The following is a 20730-nucleotide window of genomic DNA, read 5'->3' as shown; positions in this document are numbered from 1 at the left end:
TTCCATCAAGAGAGTTTGTATACAAAGTGAGAGGCAGGGGCAGGAGCGGTTCCAGCCGGGATGCCTTCTGTGAAGTTCTGTGTTTCTCATTTTTGTTCCTCTTTTGGGGATGTTGGGATCAGCAGTCCAGTATGTCAAAAACTTGGCAGCACATTGTGGGGCATTTTGTCATCTTCTCCAATGTGTCACCATATGCTGGCATTAATTTGTTCCCATTCATTGAAGGGTAAAGAGACTCACACACTAGGTTGTCTAAAATTCCCTGATGTTTTTTTGTTTTGTTGGCCCAGGTTGCCCCTGTTTCCTCTTAGCATGCTCACCTATCTAATAAAACTCCCCTGCAGATTTGACCCTCACAGAGAATGCTGTAAGGAAATGAGGAAGCAGAGAAGGCATAGGTCTGGGATTTTCCAACATGAGGAAAAGTTGTCAGTGTTACCAGTGGAAACTGTATTTTAAATTAAAGACATTTTGAAATTCAAGGGAAGTATTTGCACCACACACAGAGGAGACTTCAAAAAGTTAATGGAAAATGAAATTAAAAGATAAACCTATTTTGGTATAAAAAAGTAAAATACACACATGGGAAGTCTTCCAAAAGTTCATGGAAAATGGCCGGTGCCGCAGCTCAATAGTGGCGCCGGCACACGGGGTTCTAGTCCCAGTCAGGGCGCCGGATTCTGTCCCGGTTGCCCCTCTTCCAGGCCAGCTCTCTGCTATGGCCCGGGAGTGCAGTGGAGGATGGCCCAAGTTCTTGGGCCCTGCACATGCATGGGAGACCAGGAGAAGCACCTGGCTCCTGGCTTTGGATCAGCACGATGCGCTGGCCTCAGCACGTTGGCCACGGCGGCCATTGGAAGGTGAACCAACGGCAAAGGAAGACCTTTCTCTCTGTCTCTCTCTCACTGTCCACTCCACCTGTCAAAAAATAAAAAAGTTCATGGAAAAATGGAAAATGCATATTTTGAGAAAACTATGCTTGGAGTTTGAAACTTTTTGTATCAAGAGTTATCTTTTAATGCCACTTTCCATCAACTTTTTAAAAGTTCATTTATATTTCAAATAAATCAGTAAATTAAACTGAGGTTTGAAAATCACTTAGAGGAGGCTTGGTTTTAGAGCAAATGTAGAAATAGGATGTTTTTGAAACAGTTGTAGTCTAAAACTAGCTTTTGCAGTTTGATTTCCTGGCTCCCATGTCATTGAGCCAACACAGCAACTAGGCTATGACTCCTGTTCAATATACAAGGCTATTTCACACTCTTTTGAAGATTCTGGAAAAGTAACCTAATAACTGTAGATCCTCTTCTGTGCCGGGTGTCATGGAGGATGCCAAGAAGATGCTGTTGGAGCAGGGCAGGGGGTGACAAGACGGCCATGTTGAGTGAAAGATTCCAACAATCCACAGGAAGGAAGGATTAGCAGCAAATGAGGGGCAAGGACTACCTGTGAAAATCTCTATACCTACACGGTGGGTTCTCAAAGGGGTATTGGGAGCGGATAAGATACTTCTAAAGAAGAAAGAGGAGGATGGTCCAGGGGGACTTTACAGATGATGGCCATGCAGGGTGACAGAGGTTGGGTGGGATTGGGCAAAGCAGAGAAATAATTTAGACCAGGAGACTAGTCTGAAGGTGAGAGCATGGGCAGTGATCAGTGACAGGTCATCCAAGAAGGGTCAGATTACATACATTCAACACATTATATATAGGGGTTTTGATGGGGTAGGGTGAGGTGAGGAGGAGTGTGGAATCAGAGCTATTTCAGGTGTGACTGGGGCCTTGCGGATAGAATGGACCCACGTAGTGAGAGACTACAGACCAGGAGATGAGCTCCTGGGATGCTGCTGCATTCATCCAAGTGTGAAACAAAATGACCCAATGAATCCTTAGCATAAGAGTTGCTGGGTTGGTTAACTCCCACTTCAACTCAAAAATTATGGCCTACTCTAGCTTTGGTTGCAATGTCAGATATTTTTGGGTGAAGTTATTACCTCATCTATCCCATTACAAGTAGCTTAGGCTTCATTTGCAATGATCCTCATTGCTATAAGCTCTCTATCAGTAAGGATTCATCTTTAACCAGGTGGAGGCCCATGCTGGATATTGGAATGACAGTTTGTGACCTGGAAGAGTTCTGAATTTCCTGACAGAAGCCTTCCTTGATTGTTGCTGTTCGTGTCCAAATGTTGTTTCCTTAAATGAGTGAAATGGACACTATGAGAAACAGTGACTTGATCAGCCCTTGTCCTGACTGTTGATGTACAACTTAATACTTTATCCCTTTTAGTATTTTGTTCTACTTAATACTATTGGTTGAACTCTGTAATTAACACACAATTATTCTTAGGTGTTTAAATTTAACTGAAAAGTAATCCCTGTTAAATATAAGAGTGGGAATAAGAGAGGGAGGAGATGTACAATTGGGACATGCTCAATCGGACTTGCCCCAAATGGTGGAGTTAGAAATGTGCCAGGGGATTCCAATTCAATCCCATCAAGGTGGCATGTACCAATGCCATCTCACTAGTCCAAGTGATCAATTTCAGTTCACAATTGATCATACTGATAGGTCTAAGAGTCAAAGGGATCACAAGACTAGTGTCTGCTAATACTAACTGATAGAATAAAAAGGGAAGAGAACGATCCAAATGGGAAGCAGGATACACAGCAGACTCATAGAATGGCAGATGTCCTAAATAGCACTCTGGCCTCAGAATCAGTCCTTAAGGCATTCAGAACTGGCTGAAGAGCTCATGAGAGTATTTTAGGCATGGAAAGCCAAGACACTCTGGCAAAAAAAAAAAAAAAACAAAACAAAAAAACAAAAAAAACCCAAACCCAATAAAACCAAAAGAAACCTAAATGAAAGATCTCTGTGAGTGAGATCCCAGTGGAAAGAATCGGCCATCAAAGGAGGAGGTACCTTTCTCTGAAGGGAGGAGTGAACTTCCACTTTGACTATGACCTTGTCTAAATAAGATCCATGTCTGTGAACTCCAAAGGCTTCCATAGCCTTGGCAACTCATGACAAGAGCCTAGGGAGATTACTGATGCATAAACAAGAGTGTCAAATTGTTAACAACAGGAGTCACTGTGTACTTTCTCCTCATGTAGGATCTCTGTCCTTAATGTGTTGTTCAATGTGAATTAATGCTATAACTAGTACTCAAACAGTATTTTACACTTTGTGTTTCTGTGTGGTGCAAACTGTTGAAATCTTTAATTAATAGATGCTAAATTGATCTTCTGTATATAAAGATAATTGAAAATGAATCTTGATGTGAATGGGATGGGAGAGGGAGAGGAAGTTGGGAGGGTTGCGGGTGAGAGGGAAGTTATGGGGGGAAAAAGCCATTGCAATCCATAAGCTGTACTTTGGAAATTTATATTTACTAAATAACAGTTAAAAAACAAAAAATGAGTTCATAATGAGTTAATAGCATAAATCACAACTGAGGAATAAAGTTCATGTGGCAACAACAACTAAAGAAATCATCCAAATGACTACTAGCTACTAGAACATATATTTAACAGATCCTTGTTCCCGTAAGAATTTGGGTGGCTTATACCCAAATGTGACCATCATTAATTCAGCAGCAATTATAATTGAAGCCATCATAAAGGTTATTTTGTTACTATAGCAAACCCCAGCGATTCAGGGCCATGTGCCTCTGATGGGTTGTCAGGTTACCACTAATGATATACCTACGCACCTCGGTCTGGTTGAAGTATTCAATAGGGATAAGTTATGACTGATGGAGGGTGAGTGCCCTGAGTGTGTTGACTGCCAACACACAGGTGTCAGTGGCAGCAGTCTGAGGCAGGTATGACAGGAGCCCGGGCACCCAGACTAGGCCTCTGATGGGCCACAGGTTGTTACATCCTCTGATATGTGTTAAACTACTCCAGAGAATGTGATTACAGATGTCAAATTGACATGCAGTTCTGTCGCCCATATCTTTAAGAAAAGGAAACCCATCAATGCTGTAAATCGGTGGCTTCCTCAGGTCTTTCAATCCATCAGCAGAGACAATTCTTTCCTAAATGTCCGGGTAACCTCAGCACTTTTTGGTCAAGAGGCTTTTGTTAACACTAGCATCCCTAGGCCGGCGCCGCGGCTCACTAGGCTAATCCTCCGCCTAGCAGCGCCGGCACACCGGGTTCTAGTCCCGGTCGGGGCGCCGGATTCTGTCCCGGTTGCCCCTCTTCCAGGCCAGCCCTCTGCTGTGGCCAGGGAGTGCAGTGGAGGATGGCCCAGGTGCTTGGGCCCTGCACCCCATGGGAGACCAGGAAAAGCACCTAGCTCCTGGCTTCTGCCATCGGATCAGCGCGGTGTGCCGGCTGCAGCACGCTGGCCGCGGCGGCCATTGGAGGGTGAACCAACGGCAAAGGAAGACCTTTCTCTCTGTCTCTCTCTCTCACTGTCCACTCTGCCTGTCAAAAACAAAACAAACACTAGCATCTCTTTGTTTATTCTTTTTTTTTTTTCTTTTTTCTGACAGGCAGAGTGGACAGTGAGAGAGAGAGACAGAGAGAAAGGTCTTCCTTTTGCCGTTGGTTCACCCTCCAACGGCCGCCACGGCCGGCGCATTGCACTGATCCGAAGGCAGGCGCCAGGTGCTTCTCCTGGTCTCCCATGGGGTGCAGGGCCCAAGCACTTGGGCCATCCTCCACTGCACTCCCTGGCCACAGCAGAGAGTTGACCTGGAAGAGGGGCAACCGGGACAGAATCCGGCGCCCCAACTGGGACTAGAACCCCGTGTGCCAGTGCCGCAAGGTGGAGGATTAGCCTATTGAGCCGCAGCGCTGGCCTGTTTATTCTTAAACAAAGAGCACAGAGCATTTGAGAGTCAGGGGCACTGGTGGTGAGCCGTCACTGTGAATGGAAGCAGCCAGTCACCTCCTCCTTCCTTCCCTTCTCTTCCTTTTAGTAATGGTTTTGCCTTCTTTATATTTTGCATTCAATCTGGGCTCATCGTGTCCCAGGTGTAAGGTTAAATTCAGTTAGGATTATTTTGGCAGTTCTAGTGAGAACATTGATTCTAGCAAGTGTAGGGAAATACCATATTCCAAGATGCAATCTAGTGCCTTCTTGTAGTGGGCTGTGTCCAAGATGAGGAACAAGAGAAGTATGAATGTTGAGGGAAGATGGGGTTCGAAGAGAATCTGAGAGCATGGAAATGCATAGAGATAAGCAGGTGAAGGCATCCAAATAGAGGAAGACATTAAGCCAAGGACAAACAGGTTTAACTTTGCAAACAACAGTTGGCTCTGGATTCCTGGAACTCTGGAAGTTTCAAGGTTCAGGAAGAAATCATGCTATGATTGATTAACAATGTCTGGCTTGAGCCTGGGGATAGGGAATAGTAGTATGCCTAAGGGTGGCCTCACTAAAGCTCAGAATTTCACCTTAGACCAATTTACATGAAATGGACAGCACAGATTTTCTAAATGAACAACTGTTAACCCTTTTTGAAGTATGCATTTTAATGTGTTCATTATGGGTATCTAAAGGTACTGTACCCCTGTTAATACCCACTTATTTGATGTTTTTTATTGTCAGAATTAGAATCCCCATTGGGTGTTCTATTTGATTTCAACTTTAAAAACAGACTCTTAGGAGTAAAGAATTGGAGGTGTCAGGATCTTCCAAATGGCACTTTCTGTCCTGTTACGAGAAGAATATTTTGCATGAAAACCTATGCCATAATAACAGCAAAGCAACCATAAAAGCAATCCTGTTCCTGAAAAAGCTTTGTAAAGGGATTGGTGTTGTGGTGCAGTGGGTTAAGCTGCTGTCTATAGTGCTGGCATCCCATTTGAGAACCACCTGGAGTCCTGGCTGCCCCCATTTCCAATCCAGCTCCCTCCTAATGGGCCTGGGAAGGCAGTGGAAGGTGGCCCAAGTACTTGAGACTCTGCACCCACATTGGAGATCCTGATGGGCTTCCAGGCTCCTGGCGTTGACTTGGTCCCACCCCAGCCCTGGCTGTTGTAGCCATCTCTCCCCACCCCCTTTTTTTTCTGTAACTGCTTTTCAAGTAAATAAATAAATCTATGAAAACCCTTCTTAGGCTGGCGCCATGGCTCAATAGGCTAATCCTCCGCCTTGCGGCGCCGGCACACCAGGTTCAAGTCCCGGTCGGGGCGCCGGATTCTGTCCCGGTTGCCCCTCTTCCAGGCCAGCTCTCTGCTATGGCCCGGGAGTGCAGTGGAGGATGGCCCAAGTACTTGGGTCCTGCACCCACATGGGAGACCAGGAGAAGCACCTGGCTCCTGCCTTTGGATAGGCGCGGTGCGCTGGCCGCAGCACACCAGCTGTGGTGGCCATTGGAGGTGAACCAACAGCAAAAGGAAGACCTTTCGCTATCTCTCTCTCTCTCTCTTACCTGTCAAAAATAAAAAAATGAATAAAAGAAAACCCTTCTTAAAGACATTAAAGGTACTTCTTAATAGAATTTAAGATGTAGATAGAGAAAACAATGTCCTGATTGTGTTTAAGCTGAGGTTTTGTCACTAACTAGTGGGAGGTTATTGGTAAAACACTAAATCCTTCAAAAACCTCAGTCTTCTCATCTGTGAAATGGAATAAATGCATAACTCTGAAGTGTATTGTGAGTACTAAATAACTTACTGTATGCAATGCTCTCAACATTGTGCCTTACCAACTAAAGAGGTGGTCAGTAATGTTCATTCGTAACATAATTTTGTTTACATTCTTGTGTGTTAAATTTTGGACATTAGCACCAAGTTGCAATTTTTTTAAGTTATTTTGAATGTTGTAATTTCACCACGGGAAAAATGTATCGATGAAGAAATAGAAAAACAGTACCTTACCAAGAAAAATGATTTATCCTTTCTTGTCTTACAATAGAATGCTACATGGAAAAAGTGTACGTGTAGGCAACAAAATTTAACAGGCAGAACATTCCAGATAGGGACAAGACCACAAATTGATAAGGATTTCTGAAGACCACCTAGACTGGTTTAGGATTCAGGGCCCACACTGAGGGGAGACAGAATTTTTTAAATTCTGGGCAGGTTTTTTTTTATTCCCAGGGGTGGGGCATGGGAAGCTTTTTCTTTACCTTAAGGTTGGTGAAAGTTTCTAAGTAAATGTAGTAGCTTCAAAGTTGTGGGACCTACTCTCAAAAAAAACTCCAACATCAGAGGCTGTGGGTTTGAGTAATGGGGGTAAGAGAGAGATAAAGATGAACTGAGAGAGAGAAAGGAAGAAGACGAGGAAGAGGAATAGGGAAGGGAAAAGGAGGGGGAGAGATTTAAAATGTGATTTAGAGTGACCGTAGAAGAGTATATTGCCCAAGAGTGACCAGGTGTGTCCAGAAGTAAGACCCTGTACTTTTGTCCAGGGACAAGGGGAGAAGCTTGAGAGGGGCTGCTCTCTCCCCAAATCTTAAGGTCAATTGCAAGAATTGAAGTGGTTTCATAGGGCACAATGTCAGGAATTGCTCAGCTAGAATATTTGAGGAAGAGGAAAAAGGAAAGCAAAAAGGAGCTATAGAAGGAGAGAGAAGAGAGATTTTAACAAGATTCCAGAAGTAGAAAATTTAAAACCATGAGCAGAACATACATATAAACTATGAATTCGGTTCATTTCTGAGAGCTTGTGGCTGCTATTTATAACACTGTTAAAGTTTCAGCGGACTTAAAAATGGATACTATTCAAATGTGCCAGTTGCTGAAGTTCCTCTGAAGCTTTTGAAAACCTGAAAATGCTAACAGGGAAAGTCAGTAGCCACAGAAGCAGATGATAGTGATGCTATCCAAGAAAATGTCAGGAGAATCAGGAGCAATTATGACTTGGCCATTTGACAGTCATACAAGGGGACTTCAAAAAGTTCAGGAAAACTAGACCAGAAAGATAAGTTATTTTCATGTAAAAAGTCTTTTGAAAGTTGTGTTTTTGTACTAAGCCTTTTCCATGAACTTTTTGAAGACATCTCATATGGATACTTTGCAGGTTTTTAGCATCCAAATCAACTTATTTCCATGGTACTCTTCTATTGGCAAGATTATTCACATTAGTAACCAGCAGTATTTATAAAGTCTAGCAGAGATGGGCTTTTGTGGGTCTCCATTTTCTCTTCACTTTAATTAAACACAAGACTACCCCAAACTCCCAGATGCACTCCTGAACAGTCCTCAGTCAGGGAAAGAAAAAAAAATTTAATGTGTCTGCTTGTGTTTTCCAATACAAATGATGAGGCGGGTGAAGGGATCCTACTAGATCTAAATGATGTAAGACAGGATGAATAATGTCAATTGCAAAGGTACTTTGCAGGAACTGTCTGCTTACGGAGCACGGGCGAACCTTAGTTATGCAGCCCATTAGCAGCACACCCTGCAGAAGGAATTCCACATCTCAGGAAAGTGACAGGCCTCGCAGGTAAGAGCCAACTCAGTTGATACAGTGATCATTCTTATTGGACCTGAATCTTTCTCAAGTCCTTTCACAAAATGAAGTTAGCAGCCTCGGCCCTGTTCGGAGCAGTTGACAGTTTCCACCGCAGTAAAACTACAACTGAACTTGGCATACACTACACTACGGAGGCAGGTGTGGTGTTTTGGTTTTCCTTAAATTTTAAAGTGCATCATACTCTTTGTAATTCTGAGATTGGCAATTTCTTCTTTTGTTTGGGTACCTATTCATCTGTTAGGAATCCTTGATGGAAAAAAGTTTTGATCCAGTATATAATGAAAATATTTAATTCAATTTATATGAGAAGATACTACATGGACATGAGAACTGAGCAGTCATTATAACTGCCTTTGTGGTCCATTCCTGAAGGGCTGGCCGGGTGGGCAGTGATCAGTATCCAGGAAATATATCATTTTCTTGAACACAGCATAGGTGCCTGCCATCACACATGTTTTAAAATTATATCTGAATCGTAGAGCTGTACTGCAAACCTGGTTGGCAAGTTCTAGATTACTTAGGGGTTCTTGATTTCTCTGTGGTGCTGTTTGCCTTCTCCCCTCTGCGTACTTTTTACTCAAGAGAAAGTGGGACAATGAAAATGGGAGAGTTAATTTTGCAAAATGTTATTTTCCTCTGTAGTCAAGGTTCAGTTGCATATTGCTGTAGACGGTTTTAGCCCTTCAAGTTCATATGTAGAAACCTAATCCCCAACGTGATGGCATTTCAAAGGGAGGCATTTGGGAAGAGGTTAGGTCAGGAGGGTGGAGCCCTCATGAATGGGATTGGGGTTCTTTGAGACCCCAGAGAGCTCCCTCACTGCTTCCGCTATGTAAGGGCACAGTGAGAAGAGCGCATCTGTGAACGAAGAAGCAGGCTCTCACTAGGCGTGGAATCGGCAGGCAGCTTGATCTGGGATTTCCCAGTTTCTAGAAATATGAGAAATTCTATTGACTATTGCTGTTTATAAGTGATCCAGTCTATGGTCTTCTGTCGTAGCAGCCTGGATGGACTAAGACAGGAATGACTTGGGGATCAGTGTTGAATGGCTTCAGTTGTGACCAGGGAGAAGTACTTAGTGATACAAAATAATCCTTCCAACAAAGACCGAATAAGCGAGGCTCTCAGTATTGTATTCACTTCTTACTGGGTAAGGAAAGTGGACTTTGGAGGGGTCCTGGGGAATGGGTGGAGAAGTGCCATGACTGTCTTCTCCTGGAACTGCCGTTTCTCACTGGAGAGTAGCAATGACAGGCACATGGTGGAGGATGCCCCTAACTTTGCACAGGACACTGTTGCTGCTTAGGATCTCACCACAGTCATAATCTCCATACATCATAATTCCTCTGTAAGGATCTGGTGAATTTCTCATTTGCTAAACAGTGGCTGAGTTCCACCATGCTCTCATGTCTTCTGCCATCTATGAATCCATTAAATTTTCCTATGTATAGAATCCTAATCAGAATAAAAACATGGATATCTCAGTTCATGGCTATTTATAATAAGGGCAAGTGCGATGTCTCACAACAGCCAATTCTTCAAGCCATTGTGGTCTTGGTTTCAATTTGTAGTTTCTCCCATTCTTTATTCTTTTTCTCACTTTATTTATTTATTTGAATATTACTTATTCAGTGGGAGAAAATGAAAATATTTGTAAAGATGATCTAATGCTTCAGTTTCCAAGTCTCTTCAGTGGTTTTACATTTTCATTACATTTGTCCACTAGAAAGTTTAAGAATAGTTCATGTACCAGAAAACAAAGATAAATTTTAAAGGATGCACTGCAAACATTTTTAATCCTCAGTTCTCTGTTTCACCAATTTAAACATATTAAACTATGAGTCCTTTTCATTTTCTCTGCAGCTACCAACACTGTGGAATTGCTGAAATATTTTGTTTTTCCTTCAAAAAAGAATCACAACTGTGGTAAAGCCACCATTTTGTAGAAAGACCAGTGTTGTGAGACTTCATGTGGCTTTGCCTAAGACTCTGTTTTAATACCAGCAAAAATGTCTAGAATTTGGGGAAGTATTTCTGCTTTAGCCTGTTGATGCCAGATTAAATGAGTAAATCAGATTAAAGTTATTTATTGCTTGGGAGAACACCTTGACTCAAACCTTGGTCCTTAGAAGGTTTATTAAATATTCCTAGGTGAAGCTCTGGACTTAGGAACTGTTTATTTTGTGTTTCTTCTCAAAGAGAAAAAGAGTTACAGCAATGATAGCAAAACAAAAAACAAAAACTAAATCAGGGACTGGTTCTCTCTAATAAACCAAATTCTTTTAGGAGTTGGTGAAGAGAATGGCAATTGTTCGAGAAAATTCTATACATATATAGTATCTCTTGGTGCTGTATTTATACTCAATGCATTCAGGCTGTAAAGCGGAATTTAAATTAGGATAAACAACAAAACAAGCCTCTAAGAAAAAAAATGGATAGGGAGTTAAGCCACGCAAGTGTCATTAAAAATGAATCTGTTTATCACCAACGAGTTTCATGAGTCCAAGATGATGCATGAGCTTTTTGTGAAGAGAATTTCCATTGTTGTGGCAAAATTAAATGTATTTTGATACTCGCATGCAATGTTTATCTATTTGTTCAATCAGAAAAAGTTGTCCTCATCACTCTAACAAATATTGCTTTTTCAATTTCCTGTTAGAATGATTTTTTAATGATTAGGGTAAGACTACAGAATTTCTCATTTCTCACAACAAAGATTCTAACTCCTTAAAATTATGATAATGAATTGCTTCTTGGCCTTTTGACTAAGATCAAGTGTTGTAAATTATGATGATGAGTTTTCTTCATATTATTGCTTCTCCATTTTCATAGGTGAGTAATCTGCTCCCAGCCTTAGTGCTCAGTTTGTGACTGATGTAAGCAGAGCACCTGATGTACTCTTCCAGCTGTGATTTCTCACTGTCTTTTGTTTCTTACCTTAAATGTCTGTCCCTCAAAAAAAAATCTTAAATGCTCAGGTCCTTCAAATTTGGCCCTAGAGAAATGTGATTTATCATTGCTAATAAGTCATTAACATAATGATGTTCTGAGTGTCCTGTTTAAGCACAATAATTTATAATTAATGTCAATAACATGAATTTTGGAATTTAAAATTTTGAAAGTTATTTTGAGGTTCAACCGTATCAGAAACACATATCACAGTGTTGTCAGATGGAATCATTCACAAACTGGACATACGGTGTTAAATAAGCTCATATAGTGATACTTATTGAAGAACAAGAAAGATTTGGTTGTAAAACCATTAACTTAATCCATAACTCAGAATTAAAACTAACCTGCTTCTCTGAAAAATTGTAATATTTCTAGTGATGTTTACAGTATCAGATTTGGCTTCTGAGAAGGGTAAGTTCTTAGTTCTTTCTGATTCCTATAGGTTTTGGATTGCAGGAACAAGTCTAGATATGCAACACCATATATATTATCCTCATTTTTAGTGGTTTATCCCATGTGAGCTGAGAACGGGCAGAAACTCTACTTCTTAAATAACATAAGATGTATATGAAAGTTAATTAAAAACTAATCTTAATGAAGAATGGGATGGGAGAGGGAGTAGGATGTAGGGTGGGAGGGTGGGCATCAAGGGAAGAACCACTATATTCCTAAAGTTGCACCTATGAAATCTGCATTCATTTAAAAAAAGATGTATATGACATTGTGTTCTAAAAAATCAAAGTTATTAGGTTCCTGAGATACTGTGTCACTCCCTTCTGTGTTCATGTAAGTAGTTTGTGTTATCATTTCTATTGTTTGAACATGGTTTGGTTCCCAACCTCATGTAGGATTTTATTTTTTATTTATTTATTTAGAAAGCTTTTATCTAATACAAATTTCATAGGTGCAGCTTTAGGAATATAGCAATTCTTCACCCCATACCTGCCCTCCCACCCCCACTCCCATCCCACCTCCTACTCCCTCTTCTATCCCATTCTTCATTAGATTAATTTTTAATTATCTTTATATACAGAAGACCAACTCTGTACTGAGTAAAGATGTCAACAGCTTGCACCCACAGAAACACAAAGTATAAAGTACTGTTTTTAGACAAGTTTTACTATTAATTCTCAGCACAACTCATCAAGGACAGAGATCCTACATGGGGAGTAAGTGACTCAACAATTGACACTCTTATGACATCACTGATCACCTGAGACTCTTGTCATGAGCTGTCAAGGCTATGGAAGCCTTTTGAGTCCACAGACTCTGACATTATTTAGACAAGGCCATAATCAAAGTGGAAGTTCCCTCTTCCCTTCAGAGAAAAGTACCTCCTTCTTGGTTGGTCCCTTCTTTCCACTGGGATCTCACTCACAGAGATCCTTCATGTAGATCATTTTTTGCCACCGTGACTTGGCTTTCCATGCCTGAACTACTCTCATGAGATTTTCAGCCAGATCCAAATGCCTTAAGGGCTGATTCTGAGGCCAGAGTGCTGTTTAGGGCATTTGTCACTCTATGAGTCTGCTGTGTGGACTGCTTGCCATGTTGGATCATTCTCTCCTTTTTAATTCTATTGTTATTACCAGACAATTGGTCTTGTTTATGTGATCCCTTTGACACTTATTCCTATCTATATGATCGGTTACACACTTAAAAATGATCACTTTAACCTGTAAGATGGCATTAGTACCACCCAGCTTAGTGGAATTTGGAGTCCCAAGGCAAGTTTTAGCTTTACCCTTAGGGGTAAGTCCATGGGAACATGAGCCAAAATGAACATCTCCTCTCTTTCTTCTCACACTTATTTTTTTACAGGGACCTATTTTCAACTGGATTTAAACACCTAATAATAATTCTGTGTTAAGTAAAGAGTTCAATCAAGGTATTAAGTAGAAAAAGAAAATAGTAAAAAAATAATAAACTCTTCCTGGACAGTCGAGACAAGAGCTGATCAAGTCATTGCTTCTCATAGTGTCAATTTCACTTCTACAAGTTTCCTTTAGTGTGCTCTGTTAGTTGTCCTCATGTAGGATTTTAAAAACTAGTAAATTAATGGTATGTAGGGGTGGAAACTTAATTCGAGTAGGGTGTTTAGAAGTCGGGCATAAGAGGAGGTTAGCTTAGTGGGGGCATACCCTTGGAAGATGGTTCTCATTAGAGGATTGTTAAAGAAGGCCGAGTCAGTCCAGCTGATCCCTGCTCTCTGGCTTACCTGTGGTCCTTTGTCCACTTAAGTTCCATCACCATCTGTCACTCTCACTGGATACCAACCCAGTGGGGCTGCCTGATCTTGGATTTGAATCCCCAAAACTGTGAGCTAAATTAACATTTTTTTCTTTATGGTATTTCACTGTAGTTAACAAAAAACTGGCTAATACAGTCACCTTAACATAGCCTTTCTCTGGAAGATGCCACCCTTTATATTAAAAAACTGAAATATTTATTCACAACTCAATGATACTGAAAAGAGCCTCATATTAAAAAGTCTCCCATTTTTGACTTGCAACCAAATCCTCAAATTCCATGTGAATTTAAAACATGTTTGTTTAGCTGCATGTATCACTTATCCTTTCCTACTGGTTATTTAGGATAGCATGCTAATGTAATTTACAGATTTACTGAGGGCAAATAGGAATGTTTCTATTCTAGGGTGGCAAAGGAATCCAATAATGGTTTCATGAACCTGTCAGGTGATATGCCTGTGGCCCTGCCTTTGGATTAAATATAGTATTTTGCTATGGAGAAAAGTAGATGCTATTGTATCCTGCAGCCATAGGGTCATGTTATGGAGGTAAGCTAGGGATCACCTCGCCTGCAGCTGCTGAGAGAGTCAAGGTCATCCAGTGTCGCTCCCCCTCTTCGTGGAGGAACGACACAGGACCCTGTGCTGTTCTTTCTGTCTGCTTGGCCCTCCCCGGGTTTGCTGCTGGTTCTTCCCGGGTTGGCTACTATCCCTTCCACCTCCGTGGAAGGGCAGTTCCCCCTGGCCACATTCCCCACTTCCGCAGGGGAGCGGCACACCGCCGGCCGGCTCTCTCGGGGGCTGCACAGGTGTTCCCTCAGATGTTCCCCTTAGATGTTCCTCTTAGATGTTCCTGGTGCATGCCGTCTCTCTCCTCCTTTATAGTCCTCCTCCGCCAATCCTAACTCGGCTGCCCACACGCCGAGTACGCTGCTCTCCTCCAATCAGGAGCAAGTCCTACTGTTTATTGGTTGAACTGGAGGCAGCTGGGTAGAAGCTGTTTTCTTCTCTCCCAGCGCCATGTTGTGGGAGAGCAGATGCATAGAATAAGTCTTAATTCCAGTAACTTAGTCCAGTCCGAATTGCTCCCCACAATCCAGCTTACTTCAGTTACTCACGGTGTGGGCAGAGACTCAAAACCGTCAAATGGGAGGGACCATGGGTTTCAAGTCAGATACAGAAAAGGAACAACGGGGGAGAGGAAGGGTAGGCTTAGTACTCGTGAGCATGTGTGTACCAAGTAGTTAATATCCATTATTACTTTCATTCTTTAGAAAAATCTTGAAATATTTAAAACATTGAAGAAAGGTAAGTAAATAGATGATTACTATTTTCATCAGACACAGTAATGCTAGATGGCATATTTAAAAGCATTTTCACATAAAAATTTAATATGTTACATAGGCCCTACTTTAGATCAGTCAAAATGGATAAAATATATATGTGGGTGCAGAAAGCATTATATTTATGGAATAACTACTATCTGGCCAGCACTGTATTAGGCACTTATACATATTGTATTGAAACCAACTTCACTCAGAGGAAAGCTGGGCTTTGAAGTGGCCAGATCTGGGCTTAAATCCAGGCTCTGTCGTTTATTAACTCTGTAGCTCTGGAGAGCTGGCTAACTCTTCTGAGCTTCCAGTTCATCCATCAGCTGTAAATTAGATATAACGGTGCCAGATCACTGTGAGAATGAAATGAACAATGAATTTATGCAAAATGCATATTGAATGTCATGTTAGACTATACGCCATTCATTCAGATCACAGATTTTATTACAATATTTGTGCTTACTACATGCTAGGAGCTAGTCTAGCCTCTTGAACTACATCAACATCAGTAAAGAAAACGAAAAGTATTACTATATTGAATCCTGCCATTGCTTGCTGTGTGAGCTTGGAACTTCCTTAAACTTTACAGTGGGGATAAGCCAATTTGTATGGTGGTGGTGCAACCCATCAAGTGCTAAGCATGGCTTGGCACACAGAGTGTTCAGTAAATCGTAATAATTTTGATGTTTGCTGATAATAGTAAGCCTCCTAACAACCTGAAGAGAAAGATATTGTCATTATTTCATGGAAAAGAAAACGGTAGCAGAGGAAGATTGGACAGCTTCGTCGGGGTAGGGTCAGGATTCAGATCTCTCTCTGCCTGATTTGAAAGCCTGTGTCCTTTGTACTTTGTGAATACATGGATATCTGCAATGCCCACTTCTGTTACTCCAACAAGACTGGATTATTGTGAATCTCTATTGGCAAATATCTGATCTAGGGAGTGTGTCAGTTCCCGCTCCCCTGCTGGGCTTTGCGTGGTGAATGCATTTACTGAAATGTATACAGGCGTCCCCGTCCTGACTTCACTGCTTTCTGAGCTCTCCACCTCATGGCAACTTCTCAGGATCTACTTATATTGTCGTCTACACAACTGGAAAAGGTTAGTGGATGAGATAAGTGGCATTTTGGCGCAGCATCCTGTGGCTATTAGACTTGACTGGGTCACACAAAAGCTTGCCTCTGTACATCTGACCTTGAACCTCACTCTTCTTGCTGTACTGAATTGTGACTTTTCCATTCTTTCTGGTCTTGATCTATTTCTCACTTCTTTCTTGCTGGCCCCATGAGCTGATGACATCTTTAAGGGTGTGCATCATGTGGATCAGCAAGGAAGTTGGGTGTGTTATTCGGCATATGGGGTGGTAAATGATGCACTGAACTTGTCTTTGGAGGTGGGATGTTTTCCCCTGTCTGATAATGCTCTGTTGAACTGTAAAACTGGTTTATGGAAAGAGCTCATGTTTTCCTAGGGATGCTAGCCCCAAATTTGGCACTTTCTCCCTTTTCTTGCCCATGAATGCAAAAACAAATTTAATGCATTCTGTAGTTGTAAAACCTAGCATCTACTCCTGTCTGTTTACTAAACACACACTAGTTTGTCTGATATTGGTTTGTTTAAGCTTATTTATCAAACAAATAACATACTTCTACAATTGGAACTCTTCCTTTAATCACAACATTTTAGTACTTTTCTTACATTATTAATGTTTGTGAAATTAGGCTGCCTCAACATTTGATGTATTTAACATGCTAGTGTTTTTCTCCCCTCTCCCCAAAATCATTGGTGTAAATTTAAGCATAATTTAAAATCTGTGGTTTCTTAGGCTCCAAATACAGTGCTAGATGCTTCTCTTTTTCTTCAGAAGTGCTTGCCTCCTTAGAGTGGCAACTGTGGAAGATCTAGAAATATATGGGCCTCACCACATCAGGGGCCTAGTTAATCCTAACGTCACTTTTCTGGGTGCTGCTGCTGCAAAGAGTGACAGCAGATGCCGCGGGATTTTGGTGAGTGCACCTGTGGAAATGCACACTATGCACTTCCTTCCGCAAAGTTCCGGTGACTTGCCCCAAGGCAGGAGACAGATGATCCCCCAGGCCATGACACCTTGAGGCCAATTTTCTCCGGCAAGAGGAAGTGGAGTTCTGAGATTGAATTTTCAAGAGTGTCTCTGTGCCTGAGACTACTGCTCTGGTTCCTTGGATCCATGACAATGCTAATGGTGAGAATGTCAGTGAAAGCAACCTGTGTTCATGTGATCAGGTTTGCATCCCTTCACAGTTCTCCAGTGTGTGGATCTCATCTTGCCGTGAGCTCTCTGAGGTTGGTAGGGCAGGAATTACAGTGTTCATCTGCAGATGGAGAAAAAATGCAGGTGCTGGAGTGTGTGGACCTCCTGTCTATGGAGCAGCCAGAAGACAAACGAGGAGGGGTTTGACCTGGAGAGATTTGGGGTGGGACAGGATGACAGGGTGGACTGTCACTTATAAGAAGTCACTCAACTTTGCAAAACTCTCAGATAATGAGCTCAAGTAGGGGGAATTACAGGTGGAGCCAGCTCCACAGTGAAGACCCCGTCCTTGGGACATTGTGTTTCCCAGAAATCACTTGGCTTAAAGGAACACTCAGTTAAACCCTAGCACTGCTATAAAAATTAAAATGGTTAAAGGGCTTTTCTTACTGAAATGAGCCATGTGAATTTTCAGTTAGGCATAGCATTTTGCCATAAAGCCACAATGAGGCTTGGTACTTGGAACACAGACTATGGCAATGACATAGAGATGGAAGAAGCCAGACTGGCTCTGAGGAGCAGCAGGTAAATAGCAGCTTATTACCTGCTTAGGAAGATAGCTGGTGATTAGGCAGCTTATTAGGTAATCTGGTCCCTCTCCTATCAGATAGGAGAAGGTGACAACAGTCTTGATTCAAGAGCTTACTCAAGAAAACACTTTCCTGTTCTTAGGAAAACAAAGAATAAAAACAGAGGCGTGGCAGCCAAGGAAACAGTGGGAGGGCACAAGGGCTGTGCTTTGGGTGAGAGACCATGGTCCTCTCTGACTGGTATTCATAGGAAGCTCCCCTGCTTGGTGTTTCCCACTGGAGATATCCCTGCCCGCCCCTTCTTTTGCACTTGATAGGTTGCAAGGATGTTTTGCTGGGGAAGGAGGAAAGACAAAGATTTTGGAAGGGGGTGTTATTTTCAGCTCCTTGGGCCAGTGATGTGATGAACCCTTTCATTTCAGACATGGGGGTTGGGGTGGAGGGGTGGAAGGGTGGAGCAGCAGTGAAAGTGTGGTGTGTGGAACAATTTGTAGTCACAGTGAGGGACGGTGTCCTGAGTCTGCCCTGAGTCTGCCGGTGCCCACCTACCCTGCCCGGGCCGGGGAGTGGCCGTGCCTCGGGGCTGCACGGCACCACTGACCTGCAGAGCGCCCCACAACCAAAGAGGTAAGGACCCTGGGCCAGACCCCTGCTCTCTCCTTCTGGCTCAGGACGCCACCTCTGAGCAATCATTGTAGATTACCCAGCACCAAAGAGCGCCGCCTCCACCAGGGCCTCAGGTCTGCAGCGCCCCAGTTTGCCCTCCGTTTTCCTATCCCTATCCTTGGGAGCTCTTGGAATGGTTGAAACTCTGCATTTCTACAAAGGTGCTAAGCAGCTGCGTGCCCTCAAAACAGCTCTGCAAAGCCCCCTGTTGCAAAAAGCAAATCTCTTTTCTAATTGCAAAATAATCACTTGGCATTGAAACCCGTGGACGGAAACAGTGTGCAGGACTTGCTGCACTATGAACTGACAAAGTTAACGGGTTTGCCTGCTGGCCCCTTTGGTGACGCTGAAACTGCGGGGCCCTGGCCTGCAGGATGCAAGTCTCCTGTGACCAGGGCACCCTTGCGTGTGGAGCTTCAGGAGGGACTCCGTGTTTTCTCGAGGAGCACACTTAGGGAAACACTGCATGAATGCAATTACTTTTCCTGAAATGAGGAAAGAAAGCGCTGAGCTGGGCTCTAAGGGGAGATATGTTAGTAGAAAGATCACAGTGGTTCATTGTTGCTAGTGCTTTATCTTCATCACTCCTAGGAAGCCAGGGTAAAACTCCCGGAACGTTCCTAACCCCATGAACACACATTTCCCAGTCTCCAGAAAGAACTGATTTTAAAAATGTTCTTCCATTCCCCCCAGCAAAAAGCCACTTGAAATAACAGTTCATTGAATGTGATTTACATCTTATACCTTTTAGAAAAGCTTCCTATCATGACATTTGCAAATGAAAAAATCTTTTTCAGATTGTTTTGATTTTCAGTTTAGAAAACATGATTCAGACCATTAGCTTAGCACATTACATAGATCGATTGTTCATAATATTTGTGATCATACAGATACCAACTCTTAATTTTCAACAACCCATGTTTGATTACGATTGTATTGCTTTTTTGTATTTTAAAAGGCAGCATCACTCTTTACATATTTTGAATCTTGATTTTTTAAAAATTAATATTTTATAGTAAAAGTGAAAAACTTGCATGAAAAGAATTCACTGGTTTTATCACTGAAACTTATTATATCTATATTAACATTGGTTAGTCCTTGGTTAAACAAGGTGTCTTATATTTTAATTTTTTATACATTTAGTGTTTCATTATTACAAATGAAATAAAATAATTTACATGAAGATTTCTAAATTCCCGATCACCTGGCTTTGGCTAAATATATGTAATGAACCTCATTTACTTTGAGGAACTGTATACTGTTTATTTCTTCTTCACAGGGATTATAAACAGACAACCTGTGGGATGCAGGAGACTTCACTGGCATCTTAACCACTAGACTAAATCCCTGCCCCAGGTAGGTGTATTTTTTGAATAACCTGCATGGGTAAGTCTCTATTTTTGTTTTTCTTTAATACATTAAAAAAATAATATTGTTTAGGTGATTTTTTTTTTTACATGACTGAGCCATAAAAGACAAAAGGGAGGTCTTTGACTTTACTTGCAGTCACTTAAAAAAATTTCATGTGGTCAAGGACTTGATTTCTTTGGGAAACATTCTGAGGTTCAGTTAAAATGTAAAATGCTTTCTCCTGCTCTAGGACAAAACAAAATTTCATTTGCTTTTACTTTTCTGCAATAACGCCAATAAGGAGATATTGCCAGGGGCCCAAGAAAGGCAGTTCCAAAGCTGAACAAATCGATGGTAAATCTACTTGGCAAATCCTGAACATAGCCACTCAATGAGTGTGAAGAATATGTGCATGTGTGCACACACACACACACACACACCCCAGACCAACATAAGGATAATGTTTTCCTAAAATAACTCAGTATGCAAACTCTGGCATAGACGGGGTTGTGTGAACGGTGATATACACACGACACTTATGCGCCCTCCTTATCTGAAATGCTTGGGACTAGATGTGTTTTGGGCTGTTTATTTTTGAGGGGGTTGTCATATTTGCATATATATTATGAACTATCTTGGGGTGGGACTCATGTCTAATCATGAAATTCACTTCTATTTCATATATACATGAACTACACATGGAAAGGTAACTTTATACAATGTTTTAAATATTTTTCTGCATGAAGCAAAGTTAGTGTATATTGAATCATCCCATATCAGCTGTGGAATTTTCCACTTGGGATGTCACATTGGTCCACGGGAAGTTTCAGATTTTGAAGGATTCTGGATTGTGGAATTTTGGATTTAGGGATGTGCAACCTGTATTATCTTGATAAACAGCATTTATTGAGCTTTAGCGT

At 41.8% G+C, this 20730-nt stretch overlaps 1 protein-coding gene and 1 long non-coding RNA gene across 39 annotated transcripts in view; one reads left to right on the top strand and one right to left on the bottom strand.

Moving 5' to 3' along the window:
* POU6F2 (POU class 6 homeobox 2) overlaps positions 1 to 20730 on the bottom strand; it is a 498475-nt gene that overhangs the window by 37166 nt on the left and 440579 nt on the right. The gene's annotated exons all lie outside the window — the stretch shown is intronic.
* LOC103349454 (uncharacterized) overlaps positions 1 to 20730 on the top strand; it is a 70776-nt gene that overhangs the window by 42298 nt on the left and 7748 nt on the right. For 26 of the 37 annotated variants that reach the window (XR_011383153.1, XR_011383152.1, XR_011383150.1 and 23 more), the window contains one exon: positions 19740 to 19846. This is a non-coding gene — a long non-coding RNA (uncharacterized lncRNA). The remainder of the gene's footprint in view (positions 1 to 19739; positions 19847 to 20730) is intronic. The other 11 variants (XR_011383155.1, XR_011383154.1, XR_011383151.1 and 8 more) reach the window with 1 other exon arrangement.

This window comes from Oryctolagus cuniculus, chromosome 16, assembly GCF_964237555.1.
Source record: "Oryctolagus cuniculus chromosome 16, mOryCun1.1, whole genome shotgun sequence".
In the NCBI taxonomy this organism is placed as follows: Eukaryota; Metazoa; Chordata; class Mammalia; order Lagomorpha; family Leporidae; genus Oryctolagus; species Oryctolagus cuniculus.
Note: the sequence above shows the minus strand (reverse complement) of the source record. Positions and strands in the feature narration are given on the sequence as shown.